We start from the raw sequence: 18,992 nt of genomic DNA on the forward strand, positions 1-18,992 counted from the left end.
TCGAGGGTGGCTGTTGTCTATGTGTTACTGGTTCGAGCCCAGGTAGTGGCGAGGAGAGGGACGGAAGCTATACTGTTACACTGGCAATACTAAAGTGCCTATAAGAACATCCAATAGTCAAAGGTATATGAAATACAAATGGTATAGAGAGAAATAGTCCTATAATTCCTATAATAACAACAACCTAAGACTTCTTACCTGGTAATATGGAAGATTCATGTTAAAAGGAACCACCAGCTTTCATATGTTCTCATGTTCTGAGCAAGGAACTTAAATGTTAGCTTTCTTACTTGGCACATATTGCACTTTTACTTTCTTCTCCAACACTTTGTTTTTGCATTATTTAAACCAAATTGAACATGTTTCATTATTTATTTGAGGCTAAATTGATTTTGTTGATGTATTATATTAAGTTAAAATAAGTGTTCATTCAGTATTGTTGTAATTGTCATAATTACAAATAAATAAATAAAAATTGTCCGATTAATCAGTATCGGCCTTTTTTGGTCCTCCAATAATCGGTATCGTTATTGGCCTTGAAAAATCATAATCGGTCAACATCTAGATAGTACATAAGGACCAAACATATTGTGTACCGGAACCCTCAATCACGGACAACTTGTTCTTAATCAGGAACATGTTGGAATTGTCGAGAGGTTTTAATGTGAACTTTGGACTGGTCTCTTTAGATCAAGAGATGGCTGTTGTGGACCATGAGTATCTGTTTAATGTGATTTTTGGGTTTGGGGAAAAGTTTTTGACCTTTGTGAAGATCAGTATGCTCGTCTGTGTGAGATGCGGCATTCGACAAGGATGCCCTCTATTGGGGCAGTTATATACACTAGCCATTGATCCTTTTTGGGGCCTGCTCCGCAGAAGACTGGAGTGTGCTGGCCAGGCATGGGTATGGCGACAGGTGTCGTGTCTTTGGCTATGCTGGATTAAGTGATATGACATGCTATTCTATAAAATCCTTTCTCCGTAATTAATATTACCGTAATTAATATTACCTATTACCTAATATTAATGTAATTAACTAGAAATAATATTTATAGAGCTGTAATCTTCCGAATAAACTCTTAAAGACCTAGTAATATTTTACATCAACAGCAGTCAATATTAATCGTCACCTTAATTCAGTCAACCCTGGCTAACAAGTTGATTCAGCAATACATTAGATTGAATTATTTATTGACTAAATACCTAACTAATCACACAGAATTACATATACAAAGAATGAATCATACCTTGATTACAAATTACGTCATAAAGGAAAACGTCCCTAGCGGGCGGAACCGATATGTTTGAGTGAAAGAGCGGGAAGACTGAGGAACAAAGGGGAGAAGCTGTGCTATCGTAGATACAGTATCTTACGCATTCTAAATTACCACCCATTTGGAAAAGGAAAATGCAATAAATATTTACTCTGAGCTGCGCTTCGGTAGGTTGGTGGTAGATGGAAGGCCGTGTTGCCAAACCGAGTCCTTTGTCCTTTGTCCTTTGAAGAATGTCTCTGGTGGTCAATTGGATATGTTGTAGTAACGTCGTTGTGTGATAGACGGGATACTCTGTCTGTTCTTTCCTAGACCACATTTGCAGCTACCGTTGCTAACTCAACGGCTAGGAGGTATCACTTCTGTAGTGAATAAGAGTTCAAAGTTCATACCATTCGCAACCAAAGCTCACGCTGAGGTTGGCCTAGTTCTGTAGTTGACATGTTAGTCTTTTTAACGCAGAGGCTGTAGACCTCACGTACTTGGAACAGGAGGTTACATTTTCATCAAGGGCTTATATAGTGGAGGGAGAAAAGGGGTGTTTTTCATAGTTTACAACCTATGTCTCTTCAAGTGGGCGGGCCACTGAGTCGGGCCTAATTCACTCATGAAAACCCAATTCTCACATTTTAGAAGCCAAAATCACATTTCATCCCGTCAAGAATAATTTCATATTCAAACATTTAAATTGAACAACAATTCCATGTGAATCTGATAACTCTGTGTAGACTTTCCACTGTAGAGTTTGTCATCTTATCATTGATGAGAATGTCTCAGATGACAACCGAACTGACATCATATTCAATAAGTACCACTGCATATGTTCAGTTGGTCGGATTACCAGAATATAGTTAATTTCCTCCCACCTTCTGATGTTCCCAGAATCTCTGTTAACCAAGGTTTTTTTTAATGTCACATCAGCAGGGTAGATATAGGAAAAAGGGGGGAAGAGGTATTTATGACTGTCATAAACCTACCCCCAGACCAGCGTCATGACACAGTCATAACAGTGTCAGGGTATGCAGATGACGTTTCTGTGATGACAGGATATGCAGGCACTAGAGACTAGTCTGAAGGTGTACGAGGTAGCTTCATCAGCTAAGGTAAACTGGGGCAAGAGCAAAGCTCTGTCATGTGGGTCATGGGGGTGATAGGGCTCCTCTGCTTCCAGGGGGTTTGCAGTGGGGTTGTGAAGGGCTTTAAATCTTGGGGGTTTACATGGGCTCGGAGAGGGTTGGGTCAGGAAGAACTGCGAGGGGCTGTCACAGGCAGTGGTGTCAGGACTGGCTCGCAGACCTGTAATGCAAGCTGGTGGACTTTTTCTGGTCGGACCATCACTGGCTGAGGGTGGCAGTGTTGTCCATGACCGTCCACGAATGAGGACATGGCCTGGTGGAACTGGAGAGCAGGGTGGCTTCTTTCTGACTAAACGCGGTGCAAAGACTGCTGTACCATACTGATGTCGGCTGTATGGAACTAGCATGCGCCCTGCTGAGGAGAGCTGGCGGATTAGGGTTGGACTGGCAGCTATTCCTCACGAGGCTGGAGAGGCTGAGTACAACAGGTCTCTCTGATTTTTGCTTTGCAGTGCTGAGGGCCTGGCAGCTGCTAAGGCCCTCACAAGAAGGGGGTGTGGAGCCTGGGCTGTGGGTGTGGGAGGCGCCGATCTTCCACAACCCAGCCATCCCTTTGAGATCGGTTCAGTCGGCTGATGGCAGCCAACTGCTGGGAGAGGAAGGGTGGAAACCCCCAGAAGTCCTGCCACAACAAACAGGAATAACTTCTCTTAGGATGCTGGAGAGATTCCTGGAGGAGGTCCAGGAGGCACTGTCTGAGTCGGTAAGAGGGGTTTTTGAGCTGCCAAAGTGGAGGGGCCACCAATGTTTCCACCACTGCAGGTGACGGCAGAGACTGGAGACTGGCAAGGGGGTCTGGAGGTCTTGTTCGATTTTAACACTCTGAGCCTGGGGGGGTTTGAGGGGATGGGAGGTAAAGCCCTCTACAACCTCTGTGTTAAAATGAGGAACGTTAGGAGCCTAACAGGAGTGTAGGCACATCAGTTGCAGGGGATATGTGGGGCAGAGAGTATGGTGGGTTTTAGATGGAGGGGGCTCTACAAACCCCCAGTACCAAAGGGGTCAAGGGACCTCCCGTGGAGGGTTCTACATGGAGCCCTGGCCACTAACAGCTGGTTGGCACTGGTTGAACCGGGAGTCAGGCAGGGGTGTCCTTTCTGTGATTCATGTGTTTTCTGTGTGTGCCAGGTTAATGCCATTAATGTCTCTGTAATGTCTGTGTGAGAGGTTGGGGGTGGTTTTTTACTGTTGGGGTGTTTATAATGGGGTACAGGTATTCAAATAAGTAGAAGGCTAATGTGTTTTGTTGAATTTTGTGTTTGCTCAGGCAATGTTGGCTATTTGGCTAACAAGGAGGAACAGGGTCAAAGGTGGGGGGATAACAGACCCTTTACTATTATTTTATGGGATGGTCTCTGTGCGCCTTAGGGTGGAATTTAAGTTCTATAAAATTAAAAAGTGTGGAGATGTTTCTGTATAGCTGGGTAAGATGTTTTGGAAATACGATTGGACGGTTTTTTGGTGTGATTGTGGTGTGTTTTTGTATTGTGTGGTAGATGGAAAGGTGAGTATGGTACATGTATGCAGTACAGGATATATTTTGGTGTATTTTTTAAGGGTGGGGGGTTTAATGAAATGAGAATGTTTAATTAATTAAACAAAGACAAAGTCAAGTCTCTCTCTCTCGCTCTCTCTCTCTCAATTCAATTCAATTCAAGGGCTTTATTGGCAGGGAAACGTGTTAACATTGCCAAAGCAAGTGAGGTAGATAATATATAAAGTGAATATATAAAGTGAAATAAACAATAAAAATGAACAGTAAACATCACACATACAGAAGTTTCAAAACAATAAAGACATTACAAATGTCATATTATATATATATATATATATATACAGTGTTTTAACAATGTACAAATGGTAAAGGACACAAGATAAAATAAACAAGCATAGATATGGGTTGTATTTACAATGGTGTGTGTTCTTTACTGGTTGCCCTCTTCTCGTGGCAACAGGTCACAAATCTTCCTGCTGTGATGGCACACTGTGGAATTTCACCCAGTAGATATGGGAGTTTTTCAAAATTGGATTTGTTTTCGAATTCTTTGTGGATCTGTGTAATCTGAGGGAAATTATGTCTCTCTAATATGGTCATCCTGTTGGACAGGAGGTTAGGAAGTGCAGCTCAGTTTCCACCTCATTTTGTGGGCAGTGAGCACATAGCCTGTCTTCTCTTGAGAGCCATGTCTGCCTACGGCGGCCTTTCTCAATAGCAATGCTATGCTCACTGAGTCTGTACATAGTCAAAGCTTTCCTTAATTTTGGGTCAGTCACAGTGGCCAGGTATTCTGCCGCTGTGTACTCTCTGTGTAGGGCCAAATAGCATTCTAGTTTGCTCTGTTTTTTTTGTTAATTCTTTCCAATGTGTCAAGTAATTATCTTTTTGTTTTCTCATGATTTGGTTGGGTCTAATTGTGCTGCTGTCCTGGGGCTCTGTAGGGTGTGTTTGTGTTTGTGAACAGAGCCCCAGGACCAGCTTGCTTAGGGGACTCTTCTCCAGGTTCATCTCTCTGTAGGTGATGGCTTTGTTATGGAAGGTTTGGGAATCGCTTCCTTTTAGGTGGTTATAGAATTGAACGTCTCTTTTCTGGATTTTGATAATTAGTGGGTATCAGCCTAATTCTGCTCTGCACGCATTATTTGGTGTTCTACGTGGTACACGGAGGATATTTTTGCAGAATTCTGCGTGCAGAGTCTCAAATTGGTGTTTGTCCCATTTTGTGTCTTGGTTGGTGAGCGGACCCCAGACCTCACAACCATAAAGGGCAATGGGCTCTATGACTGATTCAAGTATTTTTAGCCAAATCCTAATTGGTATGTTGAAATTTAGGTTCCTTTTGATGGCATAGAATGCCCTTCTTGCCTTGTCTCTCAGATCGTTCACAGCTTTGTGGAAGTTACCTGATGTGCCACAGGTAACCTGTGGCACTGATGTCAGAAGGTGAATTCACCAATTTGTAAGTCGCTCTGGATAAGAGCGTCTGCTAAATGACTTAAATGTAAATGTAAATGTTTAGGCCAAGGTATGTATAGTTTTTTTGTGTGCTCTAGGGCAACAGTGTCTAGATGGAATTTGTATTTGTGGTCCTGGTGACTGGACCTTTTTTGGAACACCATTATTTTGGTCTTACTGAGACCACTAGCTCTCTAGCACTCTCTCACGCTCTCTCTCGCTCTCTCACGCACTCTCTCTCTCGCTCTCTCACGCACTCTCTCTCGCTCTCTCAAGCACTCTCTCTCTCGCTCTCTCACGCACTCTCTCTCGCTCTCTCACGCACTCTCTCACGCACTCTCTCTCGCTCTCTCACGCACTCTCTCTCGCTCTCTCACGCACTCTCTCTCTCTCGCTCTCTCTCTCTCTCGCTCTCTCACGCTCTCTCTCTCTCGCTCTCTCACGCTCTCGATCTCTCTCGCTCTCTCACGCTCTCTCTCGCTCTCTCTCTCTCTCTCTCACGCTCTCTCACGCTCTCTCACGCTCTCTCACGCTCTCTCTCTTGCTCTCTCACGCTCTCTCTCTCTCGCTCTCTCACGCTCTCTCACGCTCTCTCTCGCTCTCTCACGCTCTCTCTCTCTCGCTCTCTCACGCTCTCTCTCTCGCTCTCTCACGCTCTCTCTCTCTCTCTCGCTCTCTCTCTCTCGCACTCTCTCTAGCTCTCTCTAGCGCTCTCTCTCTTGCTCTCTCGCTCTCTCTAGCTCTCTAGCTCTCTAGCGCTCTCTCTCACACTCTCTAACACTCTTTCTCGCACTCTCTCACGCACTCTCTCTCTCGCGCACTCTCTCTCGCACTCTTTCTCTAGCTCTCCAGCACTCTCTCTCTAGCTCTCTCTCTCATGCTCTCTTTCTCGCGCTCTTTCTCTAGCTCTAGCACTCTCTCTCTCTAGCTCTCTCGCGCTCTCTCACGCATTCTGTCTCTCGCGCACTCTCTCTCTCTCTTGCACTCTCTCTCTAGCTCTCTAGCACTCTCTCTCTCTCATGCTCTCTCTTTCTCACGCACTCTCTCTCTAGCTCTCTAGCACTCTCTCTCTCTAGCTCTCTCTCTCGCTCTCTCACGCACTCTCTCTCTCGCTCTCTCACGCTCTCTCTCTCTTTCTCGCGCACTCTCTCTCTAGCTCTCTCGCACTCTCTCTCTCGCACTCTCTTTCGTGCTCTCTCTCTGTCTATGTGTGTGTCTCTTACTCCATATTACACATTCACCCCTCCTACTCCATTAGCTTAACATGGGCCTCAGGTTTAGATTATGTGCAATTTGACTCAAGGCCTTAAAGACAGAAGAGTTTAGTTGAAATGGGTCTTTCCTACTGAGTATTTTATGCATCATTCTCACAGTGTAGGAGATGTGTTTAGAATAGTTTGTCATTGTAACCACACACCCACCACATTATAATTCATGAGTAATGATATCTGTTGAGCCCTGAGTAGTGTAGTAGCACAGTGTATGATATTCTATCCAGTATGTCATCTCTCTCCTTCTTCTCTCCTTCTCTCTGTCTCTCTCTTGCTCAGGGTTGTTACTTCTGTGTGAAGCAGTATGCTCTGGAGTGTTCACACATCCCCATGGGACAGATCATCAACTCTCAGGTAACATTATGGCATCTCTATCTCTGATGCTGTAAGTTAGACCACAGAGCCGGGCCCAATAAACCAGGCCATAGCCTCCTCTAATGTATGTATGGGGCTGAGAAAAGAAGGATGATTAAAGAGAGAGACAGATAAGATCTTGTAATCAGCTTGGTTCCACACATCTTTCTGTATCATAATGGTGACTTTATACCTCCCTGGCTATGGTGTGATTCACTTGAATCGCTCTTCCTCCCTCCCTTCCACTCTCCATCCATCCATCCTCCCTCTCTTTATCACTATCTCCTGGTACTCACAGTTGTCTCTGTCTCTTTCTGTCTCTTTCTGTCTCTTTCTGTCTCTCTCTGTGTCTCTCTGTGTCTGTATCTCTCTCTCTTTCTCTGTCTCTCTCTCTTTCTCTGTCTGTCTCTCTTTCTCTGTCTGTCTCTCTGTCTCTCTCTATTTCTCTCTCTCTCTTTCCCTGTCTGTCTCTCTCTCTCTCTCTCTTTCTCTGTATGTATGTCTCTCTCCCTCTCTCTCTTTCTCTGTATGTCTCTCTCCCTCTCTCTCTCTCTTTCTCTGTATGTATGTCTCTCTCTCTCTCTCTTTCTCTGTATGTATGTCTCTCTCCCTCTCTCTCTCTAATTTTGGAGTGTGTCCAGGTTTTGCTCTAAATGAGGTGTAATTCAGTGTAAAGATGTGTAAACGACTGCTGTGTGTTTACTGAGCATCTCCAGATGTTGTATCTCAGCTGGGAGGGAGGGTAAGCCCCAACAGATGCCTAACTCTCATCAGCATCTGGCCATCTTGTAACGGTTTTCTTTTGGTGAAGGAGAGGCGGACCAAAATGCGGCGTGGTTATTTAGATACATCTTTAATGAAGATGAAACACGATCAATACAAAAACAATAAAGGTAACGTGAAAACCGAAACAGCCTAAACTGGTGCAAACTAACACAGAGACAGGAACAATCACCCACAAAACCCAACACCAAACAGGCTACCTAAATATGGTTCCCAATCAGAGACAATGACTAACACCTGCCTCTGATTGAGAACCATATCAGGCCAGACATAGAAATAGACAAACAAGACATCCAACATAGAATGCCCACTCATATCACACCCTGACCAAACAAAACATAGAAACATACAAAGCAAACTATGGTCAGGGTGTGACAGTACCCCCCCTCCTCCCTCCCCCAAGGTGCGGACTCCGGCCGCAAAACCTGAACCTATTGGGTAGGGTCTGGGTGGGCATCTGTCCGCGGTGGCGGCTCTGGTGCTGGACGTGGCCCCCACTTCACCATAGTCTTAGTCCGCCACCTTGTCCGCTTCCTTGGCCTCCTAACCACGGCGACCCTACTACATGACCCCACTGGACTGAGGGGCGGAAGCTCTGGACAGAGGGGCGGAAGCTCTGGACAGAGGGGCGGAAGCTCTGGACAGAGGGGCGGAAGCTCTGGACAGAGGGGCGGAAGCTCTGGACAGAGGGGCGGAAGCTCTGGACAGAGGGGCGGAAGCTCTGGACAGAGGGGCGGCACTGGCGCCTCTGGGCTGAGGGGCGGCCCCTGGCTGACTGGCGGCACTGGCGGCCCCTGGCTGACTGGCGGCCCCTGGCTGACTGGCGGCCCCTGGCTGACTGGCGGCCCCTGGCTGACTGGCGGCCCCTGGCTGACCGGCGGCACTGGCGGCCCCTGGCTGACCGGCGGCACTGGCGGCTCCTTGCAGACCGGCGGCACTGGCGGCTCTGGGCAGACGGGCGGCACTGGCGGCGCTGGGCAGACGGGCGGCTCAGGCGGCGCTGGGCAGACGGGTGGCTCAGGCGGCGCTGGGCAGACGGGTGGCTCAGGCGGCGCTGGGCAGACGGGTGGCTCAGGCGGCGCTGGGCAGACGGGTGGCTCAGGCGGCGCTGGGCAGACGGGAGGCTCCGGCAACGCTGGAGAGGCTCTGGCAGCGCTGGACTGAGTAGCTCTGGCGCCTCTGGAATGAGGGACGGGAGCTCTGGCAGCGCCAAACAGGCGGGAGACTCCGGCTGCGCTGGAGAGGAGGAAGGCTCTGGCAGCGCTGGAGAGGAGGAAGGCTCTGGCAGCGCTGGACAGGCGGGAGCACCTGTAAGGATGAGCCGGAGAGACAGCCTGGTGCGGGGGGCTGCCACCGGAGGGCTGGTGCGTGGAGGTGGTGACGGATAGACCGGACCGTGCAGGCGCACTGGAGCTCTTGAGCACCGAGCCTGCCCAACCTTACCTGGTTGCATGCTCCCGGTCGCCCTGCCAGTGCGGCGAGGTGGAATAGCCCGCACTGGGCTATGCAGGCGAACTGGGGACACCATGTGCAAGGCTGGTGCCATGTAAGCCGGCCCAAGGAGACGCACTGGAGACCAGATGCGTAGAGCCGGCTTCATGGCACTTGGCTCGATGCCCACTCTAGCCCGGCCGATACGTGTAGCTGGAATGTACCGCACCGGGCTATGCACCCGCACTGGGGACACCGTGCGCTTCACAGCATAACACGGTGCCTGCCCGGTCTCTCTAGCCCCCCGGTAACCACAGGAAGTTGACGCAGGTCTCCTACCTGGCTTCGCCATACTTCCTGTGAGCCACCCCCCAATACATTTTTGGGGCTGACTCTCGGGCTTCCATCCACGCCGCCGTGCTGCCTCCTCATACCAGCGCCTCTCCGCCTTCACCGCCTCCAGCTCTTCTTTGGGGCGGCGATATTCTCCAGGCTGTGCCCAGGGTCCTTTTCCATCCAACTCATCCTCCCATGTCCAGTACTCCTCGCACTGCTCCTGCTGCCGCTGCCTGTCACCACGCCGCTTGGTCCTGTTGTGGTGGGTGATTCTGTAACGGTTTTCTTTTGGTGAAGGAGAGGCGGACCAAAATGCGGCGTGGTTATTTAGATACATCTTTAATGAAGATGAAACACGATCAATACAAAAACAATAAACGTAACGTGAAAACCGAAACAGCCTAAACTGGTGCAAACTAACACAGAGACAGGAACAATCACCCACAAAACCCAACACCAAACAGGCTACCTAAATATGGTTCCCAATCAGAGACAATGACTAACACCTGCCTCTGATTGAGAACCATATCAGGCCAGACATAGAAATAGACAAACAAGACATCCAACATAGAATGCCCACTCATATCACACCCTGACCAAACAAAACATAGAAACATACAAGGCAAACTATGGTCAGGGTGTGACACATCTACAACTATAAAGCCATCTGAAATATTTTTTGTTATTGTTGCCATTTGTTTGTTTGTAAATGTGTGTGCTAGAAGCCAGGAGCTAAATAATGAGTGATTGGTGTGATACTAAGCACTAATTTTAGTGTCTGACTCTTTCAGTTGTAACATTTCTGTTGAAATGATATACAACTAGATTGCCAAGAGAGATTTGAAACCGCCTTTCCTCCATTTCTTTCTCAAGCAAACTGTCTTATTATATGAAAGAAATCCATGGACTGACTTTGCAAAACATCCTTTTCTCCTCTTTTACTACAGTTTTTCATAAGGATTGCCTGCCATACTGTATATGGTATACTCATTTTTAAAAAACATTATTGTACTCCTAACCCATATATTTCATGCTGGTAATTGCTTTGCCATGTAAACTATTAGGCAGAGTGTAGTGTGTGGGGTGAGTTATTAGCTACTGCAGCAGTCTGCCCACTCTTTGAACAGAGCTAATGGACTGTGGTGTGGACTAGGGAGATGGCGAGATGGAGCTTGCAGCGGTGCGTCTGGTCTGAACTCTTATGTACTAGACTAATGGCTGTGCTCAGCACTGCATACAGTGTACAGGCTGACCCTGTGTTGTTAGAGAGAGCTGTTCACAATGTAGCCTCGCTCTGGCTCTGGCTCTGGCTCTGGCTAGCTCGGGCTTTCTCCTCTCTCTTTTTATTTCTTTCTTCATCCCACTCCCTTTCTCACTCTCATTTTCCTCTTTCTTTCTCTCCTCCTTGTGACGGATCAGTTTTCAGGTTGTGAGATGACTGTTATTTAATAGGATACAGACAGGCAGGCAGAGAACAAGGTGTCACTTTGATGCTCACCGTTTCCCCTCAACGTGTTGGTAACTGTCTCAAAGTGACGTATGTTAGTCTGAGCAGACAGAGCGAGGGAGCGTTCTCTTTAATCACAGTGATTCGAGTTTGAGAAGAGCCATGGCGGTTGCAGAGTCCATCTCGATGCACAGCAGGGTGGTAGACATGTCTGTTAAGCTCTGGAGTAGATGAGTGAGTGGAGCTAGAGATGGTGTGTGTGTGTGTTTTATAATTGGACTCTGTCAGCCTCAGTTCCCCTCAGTGTTGACTGTTGTCTTCGTGGCCTGTCTGACCTGGTCACGCTTGGTGCTCACACACTAGTTTGTCACCTCTCTGATCTAGATCATTCTAATCGTATTAATGTGAGTGTCGCAGTTGTAAATGAGAACTTGTTCTCATCTAGCCTACCTGGTTAAATAAAGGTGAAATAAAACAAATTTTTAAGTGTAGCAACACAATGAGTTTGTACGTGACTTTGCATGTGTAATAGAGCGTATTTTTATAGGCACTAACTCCACCATGGCTCTTTGGCCTATGGGGAAACTCATGTTTTGGGGGGGGATAAAACGGTCTTATACAAAACGTATAAGATCTCTTAAGCCTGTGTTAACCTCAGAACTTATTTTATGTGTTCATCCCAAAACCCCATTATTTCCCCATAGGGCTCACCAACGAACCAGAGGTAAATCATTTCCATTTTTTACGACTACAAGCTGGGGAGCTCTATTCTGACAATTGTCTTTTGCCTGTCTCATGTTCTTTGTTTGTCCATTTCCTTTCCTTCTGTGTGTGTCTGTACATACCTCTGTGTATGTGTCTGTGCATACCTCTGTGTATGTTTCTGTGTGTGTCTGTGCATACCTCTGTGTATGTTTCTGTGTGTGTCTGTGCATACCTCTGTGTATGTTTCTGTGTGTGTCTGTGCATACCTCTGTGTATGTTTCTGTGTGTGTCTGTGCATACCTCTGTGTATGTTTCTGTGTGTGTCTGTGCATACCTCTGTGTATGTTTCTGTGTGTGTCTGTGCATACCTCTGTGTATGTTTCTGTGTGTGTCTGTGCATACCTCTGTGTATGTTTCTGTGTGTGTCTGTGCATACCTCTGTGTATGTTTCTGTGTGTGTCTGTGCATACCTCTGTGTATGTTTCTGTGTGTGTCTGTGCATACCTCTGTGTATGTTTCTGTGTGTGTCTGTGCATACCTCTGTGTATGTTTCTGTGTGTGTCTGTGCATACCTCTGTGTATGTTTCTGTGTGTGTCTGTGCATACCTCTGTGTATGTTTCTGTGTGTGTCTGTGCATACCTCTGTGTATGTTTCTGTGTGTGTCTGTGCATACCTCTGTGTATGTTTCTGTGTGTGTCTGTGCATACCTCTGTGTATGTTTCTGTGTGTGTCTGTACATACCTCTGTGTATGTTTCTGTGTGTGTCTGTGCATACCTCTGTGTATGTTTCTGTGCATACCTCTGTGTATGTTTCTGTGTGTGTCTGTGCATACCTCTGTGTATGTTTCTGTGTGTGTCTGTGCATACCTCTGTGTATGTTTCTGTGTGTGTCTGTGCATACCTCTGTGTATGTTTCTGTGCATACCTCTGTGTATGTTTCTGTGTGTGTCTGTGCATACCTCTGTGTATGTTTCTGTGTGTGTCTGTGCATGTTTCTGTGTGTGTCTGTGCATACCTCTGTGTATGTTTCTGTGTGTGTCTGTGCATACCTCTGTGTATGTTTCTGTGTGTGTCTGTGCATACCTCTGTGTATGTTTCTGTGTGTGTCTGTGCATACCTCTGTGTATGTTTCTGTGCATACCTCTGTGTATGTTTCTGTGTGTGTCTGTGCATACCTCTGTGTATGTTTCTGTGCATACCTCTGTGTATGTTTCTGTGTGTGTCTGTGCATACCTCTGTGTATGTTTCTGTGAGTATCTGTCTGTCTCGTCCCATCTCATGTCCCCTCTCCATCAGGGCTCCCTCCTCACCTCAAAACCTTTCCGTCTCAAGCCATTCCCTGATGCCACACCAGTCTCTGACTGCAGTATGTCACAGAACCCTTAGGGGCGGGGTGTCTCCCCCCCTCTGCATGCTGCAATGTCCCCTGATCCCTCTATCTACTTTATCTTTCGCTCTCTCTCTCTTTTTCTCTCTCTTTTTCACTCTCTTTCTTTCTTTCTCTCTTTCTTTCTTTCTTTCTTTCTTTCTTTCTTTCTTTCTTTCTCTCTTTCTTTCTTTCTTTCTTTCTGAGGAATGGTGATAGATTCAATCAGACAGAGGAAGCCATCTTCAGTGCAGCCTGGTGGAGCTCTAGGCTCCAATGTCATACTTCCCTTCATGTTCTATTCTGCTGTGACTTTTGGGTTCATCTCAGTCCTCTGTTGTCTCAGTCTACATCTTCATCTTGCTGCTGGGCCAAACTGGCCAGAATGATGCTGAGCTTTGATTTGCTGTCTGTCTTTGGGTCATTGTGATCCTCCCTCCCATCTCTTCCCGTATCAGTCTGTGTTTCATGCAGCTGGTGACTAAACCAGCCTAAATGCTGCTCTTTTTGCAGAATACTTACTGTTACTGTCTTTCCCTGTGTTTTTCTTCGCCGCTCAAATGTGGAATGAGCAAACCTCTGACTTCCCCTGTCTTATTCAAGCATCTGTCTGTGATTTCTTTAGTACATTTATGAGTTCAAACCTCAGATAATCTTTGTACCGATATTTTACGTTTTAACAAAGTTATATACGTTTAACTTCCTCTTTACTAGCACCTGTGAACAGTTTGAAAAGTTTAGCATGAATATTAGTATGCTCAAGTAAGTTTGAAAGGTATAACCAAAAATAGTTTTTAGTTCAGAATGGCAGTTGGTAAATGCCTGAGCAATTAATTCACAGTGTTGACCCAGCAGTTAACAGGACCCTAATAAATGTGTTGGATTAAATAGTAACATCATTATATAGTATTATTAATAGTGTATCTCTGTGGCTTCACTGCTAAAGGGCAGTTTGTACCCTTAATCGCTTCAGCGGTCTTTTGGGCTCAGGAGTCGGAGGTTTCAGCTAATTAGGCTCCAGATCTCTCAATCTCCACTGGGGAACACTGACCAACAGAACCATTAAACCACTTTGTACCAGCCTGTTCCAACTTCTGACATTACACTACTGCAATGTTCTAGCCTTCAATCTCTTCTACAGTCTATACCACTGGAGAAATGTACTCTGTGTTCTGTGCTTGTATTTTATTGAAGGTGTCTGCCCTAGCACAAACTAAAATGGCTGAGTCTGGTACAAAACGTTCACTTCTTCAGGGAGGTGGTGAAAGGTTCAACTCGTTACGTTGACTTTAAAAGGAGGGGAAAATGACTTTTTCTTGATGTGTAATGAATGCCTCTTGACTAGTACTGGCATTAAATGAACACTGTTATATTATTTTTTAGCTGACTCTTTGATTTGATAAGACCTATTTGCATTTGTTCCAGGCAAATGGTCAAGATGAAAGCAGCTGCAGTAATAGCATTTACCCTCCACCCCCCTCCAAACACCCCTCTCCAAACCGCAGTTCCTCGTATTGTGTTGTCATCACAGCATGCTCCAGTTTTTCACCTCAATCATTAGCATTTTGCTATTAATGCTTTTGTAAGCCTCTGCTTTGATGTTGGATTTAATTAAATAAGATACAATTATGAAGTTGATTGATATCACAGTTGCTTACAAAAGCCTCTCACAGAGGAGGGGTGGTAGTAGAGGAGTAGAGGTAGAGGAGTAGAGGCACTTTAAGTGGATGCCGCCACAGATTGGGTGGATACAAACAGACAGACAATGGGCTCTGAGAACGGCTGAAACAGCAGGGAGGTTTTCCTACCGATGTAGACTAATTTAATGGGTCTGATATTACGATTAGACACTAGATGGATAGAAATGCAGAGAGAGGGAGAGGAGCAAGGCCTAACTTCACAAACATTTATGATTAAACATTGAATTGTGCATATGATACTGCCAATACTGGCTTGATATTAATTCAGATGATTGTGTGAATGGTAGGTCATGGGATCCTCTTCCTCTGCATTGTGTGTGTGTGTGTGTGTGTGTGTGTGTGTGTGTGTGTGTGTGTGTGTGTGTGTGTGTGTGTGTGTGTGTGTGTGTGTGTGTGTGTGTGTGTGTGTGTGTGTGTGTGTCCGATCCCATTCCCACAGCCCTTACAGAAATCTGTAGTGAGTGTCTACACTGTGTCGCCACCTCTCTCATCCAGCTCTCCATGCTCTTCACGGAGGAGTGTGATAAGGTGATTGTCCTGATGCATGTGCACTCATTCAGCTATGACTTCCACCTACGGGTGGTTCACCAGTCCCTGGTGGGCTGTCACATGACCCTGCAGCAGGGATACCGGCTGACCGGCTTCCTGGAGGACTTCATAGCTCATCACCCTGACATCCCCAAGTTCAGACGAAACCACGTCTTCCAGGGTGAGTCTGACTCAACCCACCTAAACAACTAAATCCTGAAAAGAGTCCTAGCAGTATGTATAAGGCTCAGGCCAGAATTAAAACCAAGACAGATCAACAACCTGTGCTTTGCGGTTGACTTTAAATGTGATTTCTGCTTGAGCCTAACAGTTAGCATGATCTCTATTGACAACTGGGAAATTGTATCATGGCGCCGGAGAAGATGGCTGACGTTTTATGTGCTCCTAACCAAACTTATTTTTTGTTTGTTATTTTTTTTGTGTTGTTTGTAATGTTGCTGCTACCGTCTCTTATGACCGAAAATAACTTCTGGATGTCAGAACAGCGATGACTCACCATAAACTGGCAGAAGCTTATTTTTCATTTAATGAGTCCGACGAGCCCAACATGAAGAGCATACTGCTTTCCCGGGAACAGGCCCAAATCCCCGTCATTTGCGTGAAAAGCGGACGGAGGTTGGGCTGCCTTCTGAGAATTCATAGGCGATCAAATAAACCCCCACTGCCTTCCGTTCTACTAGCTAAATTGCAATCATTGGAAAATAAAATAGACAACCTACGAGGAAGATTAAACTACCAACGGGACATTGAAAACTGTAATATCTTATGCTTCACAGATTCGTGGCTGGACGACTACATTATCAACATGCAGCTGGGTGGTTATACACTGTATCGGCAGGATAGGACAGCGGCGTCTGGTAAGACAATGTATATATGTAAACAACAGCTGGTGCAGGATATCTAAGGAAGTATTGAGGTTTTGCTCGCCTGAAGTAGATTATCTCATGATAAGCTGTAGACCACACTATATACCTAGAGAGTTTTCATCTGTATTTTTCGTAGCTGTCTACAAACCACCACAGACTGATGCTGGCACTAAGAACACACTCAATAACTGTAATCCCCCATAAGCAAACAGGAAAACGCTCATCCAGAGGTGTCGCACCTAGTGGCCGGGGACCTTAATGCAGGGAAACTTAAATCCGTTTTACCAAATTTCTATCAGCATGTTAAATGTGCAACCAGAGGGGGAAAAAACTCTAGACCACCTTTATGCCACACACAGAGACGCATACAAAGCTCTCCCTCGCCCTCCATTTGGAAAATCTGACCATACTTCTATCCTACTGATTCTTGCTTACAAGCTAAAATTAAAGCAGGAAGCCCCAGTGACTCGGTCAATTAAAAAGTGTTCAGATAAAGCAGTTGCTGAGCTACAGGACTGTTTTGATAGCACAGACTGGAATATGTTCCGGGATTCTTCCAATGTCATTGAGGAGTACACCACAACAGTCATTGGCTTCATCAATAAGTGCATCAACGACGTCGTCCCCACAGTGACCGTACTTACATACCCCAACCAGAAGCCATGGATTACAGGCAATATCCACACTGAGCTAAAGGCTGCCGCTTTCAAGGAGTGGGACTCTAACCCGGAAGCTGATAAAAAATCCTGCAATGCCCTCCAACAAACCATCAAACAGGCAAAGCGTCAATACAGGACTAAGGTCGAATCATGTCACACCGGCTCCGACGCTCGTCGGATGTGGCAGAGCTTGCAAACCATTACAGACTACAAAGGGAAGCACAGCCGAGAGCTGCCTAGTGACACAAGCCTACAAGACGAGCTAAACTACTTCTATGCTCGCTTCGAAAACATGCACTGAAACATGCATGAGAGCACCAGCTGTTCCGGACTACTGTGTTATCACGCTCTCCGCAGCCGATGTGAGTAAGACTTTTAAACAGGTCAACATTCACAAGGCCGCAGGGCTTGACGGATTATCAGGACCTGCACTGCGAGCATGCACTGACCAACTGGCAAGTGTCTTCACTGACATTTTCAACCTCTCCATGTCAGAGTCTGTAATACAAACATGTTTTAAGCAGACCATCATAGTCCCTGTGCCCAAGAACACTAATGTAACCTGCTTAACTTCTTGCGTCGAGCAATCCCGGATCCGGGATCCTATTTATAGCCTCAAGCTCATTAGCATAACGCAACGTTAACTATTCATGAAAATCGCAAATGAAATGAAATAAATATATTTGCTCTCAAGCTTAGACTTTTGTTAACAACACTGTCATCTCAGATTTTCAAAATATAGCTAAACTAGCATTTGTGTAAGAGTATTGATAGCTAGCATAGCTATAAGCCTAGAATTCAGCCAGCAACATTTTCACAAAAACAAGAAAAGCATTCAAATAAAATCATTTACCTTTGAAAAACTTCAGATGTTTTCAATGAGGAGACTCTCAGTTAGATAGCAAATGTTCAGTTTTTCAAAAAATATTATTTGTGTAGGACAAATCGCTCCGTTTTGTTCACGTTTGGCAATGAAAAAAACCTGTATCCAGTTATAGCCTCAAGCTCATTAGCATAATGTAACGTTAACTATTTATGAAAATCGCAAATGAAATGAAATAAATATGCTATCTCTCAAGCTTAGCCTTTTCTTAACAACACTGTCATCTCAGATTTTCAAAATATGCTTTTCAACCATAGCAAAACAAGCATTTGTGTAAGAGTATTGATAGCTAGCGTAGCATTTAGCGGGCAACATTTTCACAAAAACCAGAAAAGCATTCAAATAAAATCATTTACCTTTGAAGAACTTTGGATGTTTTCAATGAGGAGACTCTCAGTTACATAGCAAATGTTCAGTTTTTCCTGAACGATTCTTTGTGTAGGAAAAATCGCACCGTTTTGTACATCACGTTTGGGTACCAAAAAAAAACGAAAATTCAGTCATCAAAACAGGCAAACTTTTTTCCAAATTATCTCCATAATATCGACTGAAACACGGCAAACGCTGTTTAGAATCAATCCTCAAGGTGTTTTTCACATATCTCTTCATTGATATATCGTTCGTGGAAGTCTACTTTCTCCTCTGAATCCCATGGAAAAATACTTGCAGCTGAAGATGACGCACCAATTTCGACGGAGGACACCGGGCGGACACCTGGCAAATGTAGTCTCTTATGGTCAATCTTCCAATGATATGCCTACAAATATGTCACAATGCTGCAGACACCTTGGAGAAACGGCAGAAATTGTGGGCTCATTCCTGTCGCATTCACAGCCATATAAGGAGACATTGGAAAACAGAGCTTCAAAAACTTTGCTCATTTCCTGTTTGAAGTTTCATCTTGGTTTCGCCTGTAGCATCAGTTCTGGGGCACTCACAGATAATATCTTTGCAGTTTTGGAAACGTCAGAGTGTTTTCTTTCCAAAGCTGTCAATTATATGCATAGTCAAGCATCTTTTTGTGACAAAATATTGCGCTTAAAACGGGCACGTTTTTTTTATCCAATAAAGAAATAGCGCCCCTATAGATTCAAGAGGTTGAATGACTACCGACTCATAGCACTCAAGTCTGTAGCCATGAAGAGCTTTGAAAGGCTGATCATCGCTCACATCAGAACCATTATCCCAGAAACCCTAGACCGCCCTAACAGATCCACAGATGATGCAATCTGTAATGCACTTCACACTGCCCTTTCTCACCTGGACAAAAGGACTGTG

General features: G+C 45.5%; 1 pseudogene; it reads left to right on the forward strand.

The window, feature by feature from the left end:
• Positions 1 to 18,992, forward strand: part of LOC135511487 (KICSTOR complex protein SZT2-like) — a 141,157-nt pseudogene that overhangs the window by 101,539 nt on the left and 20,626 nt on the right.

This window comes from Oncorhynchus masou, chromosome 24 (assembly GCF_036934945.1).
Source record: "Oncorhynchus masou masou isolate Uvic2021 chromosome 24, UVic_Omas_1.1, whole genome shotgun sequence".
Lineage (NCBI taxonomy): Eukaryota > Metazoa > Chordata > Actinopteri > Salmoniformes > Salmonidae > Oncorhynchus > Oncorhynchus masou.